At 40.9% G+C, this 8,125-nt stretch overlaps 1 pseudogene; it reads left to right on the top strand.

Moving 5' to 3' along the window:
* Positions 1-4,560: 4,560 nt before the first annotated feature.
* LOC114682705 lies at positions 4,561-5,630 on the top strand (annotated as a pseudogene).
* Positions 5,631-8,125: the final 2,495 nt, after the last annotated feature.

Below are 8,125 nucleotides of genomic sequence, written 5' to 3'. Positions count from 1 at the left end.
TTGGCTCTGTAGCCCATATTTTAATTGGTTTGTTTGGTGTTTTTTGTTTTTTCAAAAGAGGAAGGCAATTTTTTTTTTTTTTTTTTTTTTTTTACTGTTTATAATCTAAATGCTGTATTTCTACTGTCTGCCAGGTTTCCATGTTGGGAATGAGTTTCTCTGAAAACCTGAGAGATATTTTATGTTTTCACAGCTGTATGATATTTTTATAATTTAATTTAAATTTATATATCGGCTACAGATTCCCCTGTTCTTCCTTCTCCCACCCCCCCTCCCTTCAAACCGCCCCCCCATTCCCATCTCCTCCAGGGCAAAGACTCCCCAGGGATTCAGCTCAGACTGGTACATTCAGTCAAGGCAGGTCCAGTCCCCTCCTCCCTTCACCTAGACTAAACAAAGTGTCCCTGCAAAGGCCCCAGGCTCCAAACAGCCAGCCATGCACTAAGGACTGGTCCCAGTCCCACTGCCTGGGGGCCTCCCAAACAGTTCAAGCTAATTGACTATCTCACTTATCCAGGGGGTCTGATCCAGTTGGAGGCTCCTGAGCTATTGGTTCATAGTTCATGTGTTTCCACTAGTTTGGCTATTTGTCCCTGTGCTTTTTCTAATCATGGTCTCAACAATTCTCACTCATACAATCCCTCCTTAGTTTCTTACATTACTTATATATTTTGGAGGTCAACCCTCTCTCAGATGTGGGGTTGGTGAATATCTTTTCCCATGCTGTAGGCTCTTGTTTGTTGCTAGATGCAGGAAAACATAATGGAATTCAGCTACTATCACTAAATCTACTCATTGGAAAAGTCAAGGACTTCTCCAAAGGTCAAACCATGGCTTAAGAAATCTTGGAGATATTTCAGCTTTTGTATATATATTAGCTGGTTCCTAAAATGATTCTCTTATATGCTTCCAAGAATACCTAATGTGATACCTCAGTAAAACCCCCCACTCTATCCCCTACAGACAAAGAGAAGCTTAAACCAGGATTCCTAAGTGTAGATAAGAACTTAGACCCCTTTTCCCCAGGTGGCTGTATCTGCTACAGGGACTTTGGAAAAGAGTCAGGATATTCGACCAAAAGACTAAAAAGGGAGGTGGGTTAAAATAAATTATATGGTCTGTGCCTTTAAGAACTAGCCTCATAAAGAAAGGGGAGGCTCCTTCTCCCCACCTCCCTGCTGTGAGTGAGAGATTTGGAAGAGCCTCCCTGGAGACTTAGAAAACACCTTACTTTTGCATTCTGTACCTAAAGTATTCAGTGGCTGCTTTGGGGACTGTGATCCAGGCCAGGCCAGTTTCAAGTCCCCAGAAATGATGGCGCCAGCCCCAGGAACAAAAGAACAGAGTCAGGATGTCTGATGGTAACCAATTAACCATGAGATGCCCCTCTCCAGAGATAACAAGACCAGACCCCGGAGATGAGTTGTAAAACTCCTGACAGGGCAAACAGATAAGATAAAATAAGGTAAAGTCCAGGCCCGGGAAAAACTTGACCAATCAAGGATGGACCCGTACTAACCCCCTCCCCTCTAAGAAATTTTATGGGTTTTGCCTATAAAAACTAACTTCCCCAAGAAAGAGGCACTCCTCCCTGCCTCACTGTATTGGGTGTAGGAATGAGTCCCTGTCTAGACTTGTATCTGCAGAATAAACCTTGCTGTTGCATCTGGACATCCAAGGTCTTCGGTGGTCTCTCTTTGGGGGGTCCCAATACCTAACAGTGTATTTATCTAAAATAAGTATCAAGTACCCAAGGCCAAGTGTTCTCCTGAACTAAGGTAACACTCAGGTGGACCTTAAATAATAGCTTCACACAATTTGACTGAGATCCTCCTTTTTAATTACTAACATATAGACTCCTAATGTCTTATCTAACTACTTCTAGGAATGTAGACTGAGCACATAGATCCCCTTGTTGATATACTACCTGATCATTAGTTTTCAATTGACCTCCTCCTTTAACCACTCCATCTTCAGGTTGTAAAAGGAAGCTTAATGGTCACTGCCTGAGGAAAATTCTTACCTGCCTTTATGGCCATTTAAGAATTCAAGCCTGATGACCTTGCTCAGTCAGAGAATCACTATTGTTTGGGTTTATAACTGAACACCTCAGATACTTGAGACGATTTAGAGGTATAAGGAGACAGAGAGGAAGAAAGGAACTAAACAACTTGAGGATAGAAAACTCAGAGGGATCAGGAGATTTTTGAGTGGAGAGAATGTGTAGACAAGATGGAAGATGAAGAAGAACCCGATGGGGAAGTGCTAGCTAGGTAAGAACAAAATGAGAAGGACCTAAATGAGTCAGAATTAAGATGAGAGAATTAAGATAGAACTTAGAGGAGACAGTAGATAAATATAAAGAAAAATCAGGCACGAAAGGAGCTAGGCACGAGAACAAAAATGAAGCTGTGTAAATAGAATTTTATCCCAGAGGAGTAAAGTGGATGGACAAAGAGCTTGTTTTACTTACATTCATTAACCCAAAAGAGTTTTTACCATTCATAGTTTCTTTTCTGAGCTCCTGGTAAGTATGTTATTAAGGCTGGTCCTTATAATAATGTACAAGAGTTGTTTTGTCTTATTGACCATGTCATTTGCCTTACAGAAGTTTCTCGGTTTCAGGACATCCCATTTATTAGTTCTCTCTCTCTCTCTCTCTCTCTCTCTCTCTCTCTCTCTCTCTCTCTCTCTCTCTTCAGAGCTAAGGACCAAACAAAGGGTACTTGTTGCTCTCAGAGTCTGTGCTACTGGTGTTATATTTAGGAAATGGCCAGGTTCATTATAATTGGATATATGTTGAGGTCTTTGATCCACTTGGACTTGAATATTGTGCATGGTGATAGATATGGATCTATTTGCATCTTCTACATGTTGACATCCTGTTATGTCAGCATTATTTGTTGTAGATGTTTTCTTTTTTCCATTGTACAATTTTGGCTTCTTTGTCAAAAATTTGTCAAGTTTGTAGATTAATGTCAGCGTTTTCAATTAAATTCCATTGATTCACATGTCAGGTTTTATGCCAATATCAAGTTGTTTTTATTATTATAGTTGCATAGTAGACCTTGAGGTCAGGGATGGTGATGCATCCAAAGTTTGCTTTATTGTGTAGAATTGTTATATCTATCCTGGCTTTTGTCTTTCCATATGAAGTTGAGTATTGTTCTTTCCAGGTATGTGAAGAGTTGTATTGGGATTTTGATGGGGATTGCATTGAATCTGTAGATTGTTTTTGTTAAGATAGCCATTTTTACTATGTTAATCCTACCTATCCATGAAAATATCCATTTTCTGATAGCTTCTTTAACTTCTTTCTTCAGAGTCTTAAATTTCTTGTCACACAGGTCTCTCACTTGCTTAGAGTTACCACAAGGTATTTCATATTATATGTGGCTATTGTAAAGGGTGATGTTTCCTTCATTTCATTTTCAGTCTGTTTATCATTCATATATAGGAGAGCTACTGATTTTTTTTAGTTACTCTTATATCCTGCCACATTTCTGAAGGTGCTTATCAGCTCTAGGATTACCCTTGTAGAATTTTTGAGGTCATTTGTGTATATTATCATATCGTCTGCAAATAACAAAGTTTGACTTCTTCCCAATTCTATCCCCATGGTCTCCTTTTGTTTTCTTATTGATCTATCTATGACTTTTAGTACAATATTCAGTAGATATGGGGACAGTGGACAGCCTTGTCTTGTTCCTGATTTTAGTGTAATCACTTTGAGTTTATCTCCATTTAATTTGATGTTGGCTGTCTGCTTGCTGTAAAATGCCTTTATTATGTTTAGGTATGTTGCTTGTATTTATGATCTCTCCAAGAACTTTATCATGAAGGGGTGCTGGATTTTGTCAAAGGCTTTTTCAGCATGTAATGACATGATTTTTTTTTTCTGGTTTATTTACATTGACAGATTTTCATTTGATGAACCATCCTTGCATCTCTGAAATGAAGCCTACTTGTTCATGGTGAATATTTTTTCATTTGTTCTTGGATTCAGTTTGCCAGTATTTTATTGAACATTTTTGCATCAATGTTCATGAGAAAAATTGGTCTGTTATGCTCTTTCTTGTTGCATCTTCGATTGATTTGAGCATTACGGTAACTGTAGCCTCATAAAAAGAGCTTGGTAATGTTCCTTTTGTTTCAATTGTATGGAAAAATTTGAAGAGTGTTGGTATTAGCTCTTTCTTGAAATTCTTTTAGAATTTTGCATTGAAACCATCTGGTCCAGGTTTGGTTTTTTTGGGTTTTTTTTTTGCCTGCAAGACTTTTAATAAATGTTTCTGGTCCTGCAGACCCCGCCTCCCACATCTACCAGAGCCTCCAGTTGTACTTAAATCAGACCAGGACAGGAGCAGAGAGACCCTTTTCAGGAGAGCAAGATGGTGAGTGCTATGGTTAAGACTGAGTGAGCTGACTGTTTCTGGTAAAATAAGGGCCCAGGAAAGGAAGCATCTGAGGTCGTCCGGTGATGGCGCTGGCCGCTTAAACAGGAAGACTTCCTGTGAGAAGCAAGCTTTGAGGGATCCGTGGACCTGACGGAGAAGGAAGATGGGCACCAATGCCTCTGCTCTGGAAAAAGACATTGGTCCAGAGCAGTTTCCGATCAATGAACACTACTTCGGGTTAGTCAATTTTGGAAACACGTGCTACTGCAACTCCGTGCTCTAGGCACTGCACTTCTGCCGGCCGTTCCGGGAGATTGTGTTGGCATACAAGGCCCGGCAAAAAAAGAAGGAAAACCTGTTGACATGCCTGGCCGACCTTTTCCACAGCATCGCCACGCAGAAGAAGAAGGGTGGTGTCATCCCACCAAAGAAGTTCATTTCGAGGCTGAGGAAGGAGAACGATCTCTTTGACAACTACATGCAGCAGGATGCTCATGAATTTTTAAATTATTTGCTAAACACTATTGAGGACATCCTGCAGGAAGAGAAGAAACAGGAAAAACAAAATGGGAAATTAAAAAAATGGCAACATGAGTGAACCTGCAGAGAATAATAAACCAGAACTCACCTGGGTCCATGAGATCTTTCAGGGAACACTCACCAATGAAACCCGATGCTTGAACTGCGAAACCGTGAGTAGCAAAGATGAAGATTTTCTTGACCTCTCTGTTGATGTGGAGCAGAACACCTCCATCACTCACTGTTTGAGAGACTTCAGCAACACAGAAACGCTGTGTAGTGAACAAAAATATTATTGTGAAACGTGCTGCAGCAAACAGGAGGCTCAGAAGAGGATGAGGGTAAAAAAGCTGCCCATGATTCTGGCCCTGCACCTGAAGAGGTTCAAGTACATGGAACAGCTGCACAGGTACACCAAGCTGTCTTACTGGGTGGTCTTCCCTCTGGAGCTCCGGCTCTTCAACACCTCCAGCGATGCTGTGAAACTGGACCGCATGTACGACCTGGTGGCTGTTGTTCACTGTGGAAGTGGTCCTAACTGTGGACATTACATCACCATTGTGAAAAGTCATGGCTTCTGGTTGTTGTTCGATGACGACATTGTAGAGAAAATAGATGCTTAAGCTATTGAAGAATTCTATGGCCTGACATCAGATATATCAAAAAATTCAGAATCTGGATATATTTTATTCTATCAATCAAGAGAATAACTTAGCGGAATGTGGGACTAATTCCAGCGGGGAAATACTCAAAGCACTACAGCCTTGTTTCTCTGCAGACCTTTCCCCCCCACAACACACTGACGTTATCACTGATGCCCACTGGTCTGGCAGTGTTCAACTTCCTTCCTTTGTGTTTTTATAAGCAGCACTACTCCTGGTTTGTCCTGGTCTGAGGTAGAGTTAACTGCAGTCAGATTCTAGTCAGATTTAGATGAATAACTGTCGCTAATTTCAAGATTGGGGTGAATGTTATGCAGCTTGTCATGTCTGGCTAAGTCAGAGTGACATTTCCTGTAAATGTCACAGCCCATTTTGAGTGATTGTTAAGCTTCCTGAATGGTTTCCGGGGTCTCTTTTCCATGCATTCCTTTGACATGCCTCTGGAAGCGTTGCTACCCATTGTTAGGGTGCCTGCCTCTTCTGATGGAAGGAGATAGATCTTCTCCCAGTAAGGCTGCAGCCATAGCTTTAAGTCTGTGCAAGTGAAAATGTCTAAAAGTGAGCGACATCCATGGTGAAATCATCCTCTGCATTGGAACCGGGTGAAGCCAGGCTGTTGATGATGGCCAGTGTTTGCACCCAACTGTGCTTACCTAGCTGGTAGAATCCCAGGGGCTAAGACTATGGAGCTCAGGGCAGGCAAAGCCAGGAGGAACATGTTTTTGTGGATAGTGAAAAGTTCCTTATCTTCCTACCAAAAAGGAAAACAATGAGAGGCTGTTCCTTTTCAGTGACCGTTTTCTTCTGTTGGGTCCTGTAGCTGTCTTCTTCTCATATCTGGCACTGCTAAGCTTTTCAAGCTGGCTTTCCAATCCTGCTGATGTTTTGCAGTCAGTGGCATCAGGGCTGAGATACCAGTTGGCTGCCTCTGGCACATCTCTCTCTCTAACCAGTGGACACCAACATCCTTCCTAGACAAGGAAGATGAATCAACTACTCTGTTGGCCTTGACGACCATCAGCAGATTGTACAGCTTCATTTAAAAATCAAAATCATATTCAGTCTGTTTACGGGGACACTGGTGAGTTCCAGGGCTAAAACAAAACTCTCCCTGAAGGGAATGCTGGAGTTAGTGGAGTGTGAGATGGGTCACAGGAAGTGTTAGGGGTAGGTGAAAGGATGAACAAGACAGCTGCTGTTTCTCTGGCTCAGATTTCTAGAATGCTTGACAAGACAGTGTCCTGGGAGAACCTCATCTCACTATTTTCCCTTTTGCTATGTGTGTATTTATTAGAGAATTTGAATATTGGTACCTTTTCTTAAAAGGGTTGATTTGGTGTTTTACTGTTGAGTTAATCTTAGTTTTCCTACAAATACTATGAGTCACAGATCTTGGGTTCCTTTGGGATGTCAGTTGACTTCCATACACTATAGTATACTGTGAATGTGTTATGTTGTGACCCAATACATCAGCGAATGAACATGCAAACTCTTGGCATAATGGCATAATGTGAACTACAACTGTAATTGAAGAGCGTCTCACTCTTCACTGGAGAAGACGGAACAGGGTTATTTCATGTTATTGTCTTATGAAAGTGGTGAAATGGACCTTGTTTTGGTTAGAGGCAAATGCGTATTTATAAATATTGTGTCTTTTTTCCCCCTCCATGAAGCATATTTATTAATCACTTACCTTGGAGGTGAACGTTTATTCTTTAAAGAGAGGCCCTTTCTAAATGAAAATGATTGATGGAAGGAAATGTTTGTACCACATACAGCCCATATATTTGACTGTGGGTTACAAAGGTTAAGAAAATGATTACTGGTTTCTAATCTATTTGGAACTGATCATAGAACAAAAATTATTAAAATTATCTTTGAAACAACTCTTTAAGCTAATTTATTAGACAAAAAATTATTTCAATTGGAAGCCCAAAGTGCTATTATAAAGTTCAGCACACTTTTCTTTTCTTTTCTTTTTTTCCTTTGGTGAGCATGTAAAGTTTTCCCCAGTAGTGTAGTCAAAGTCATTGCTTTTAACAGAGAAAGTGAGTTAAAATTCAGTATTCATGAAGAAGTTTTTGGAATGGAAAGAGATAAGCATGGAGACTACTGTACTGACTTTCAGCTGGTTATGGTGCAGGGGAAAAAGATCACAGAAGACCAAATACAACTCTCCATCCACACCCCATCTGTTTTTGATACATAGGACCATCTGGTAACTACTCACCTCTTTTTCAGTCAAGGAAACAACCTGAGGCAGCTCTGTTCAACCCCCATCATTTTTCTTGTCCTAGAGAAATCATGTTCTCACTTGACGTCCCTGGTTGTAGCATGAACAACAGTGACGGTGGGACACGTGAGACCACTCCAAGGTCACCTCCAAGGTCACAGCAGCGATAGCACAAAGAGCCAGCAACAGCCCCCCAGATGGGGCTTTGCGTGTTTTCTCCAGCAGGAGTGAGAAAGCCTGCTGCATTCTTGAATTGCTGGGTATTTAAAAAGAAATTACAGTGTCTTTGAAGAGACTTTAAAGCTTTTTTAAAA

The sequence above is a fragment of the Peromyscus leucopus genome, chromosome 15 (assembly GCF_004664715.2).
Source record: "Peromyscus leucopus breed LL Stock chromosome 15, UCI_PerLeu_2.1, whole genome shotgun sequence".
Taxonomy (NCBI): Eukaryota; Metazoa; Chordata; class Mammalia; order Rodentia; family Cricetidae; genus Peromyscus; species Peromyscus leucopus.
Note: the sequence above shows the minus strand (reverse complement) of the source record. Positions and strands in the feature narration are given on the sequence as shown.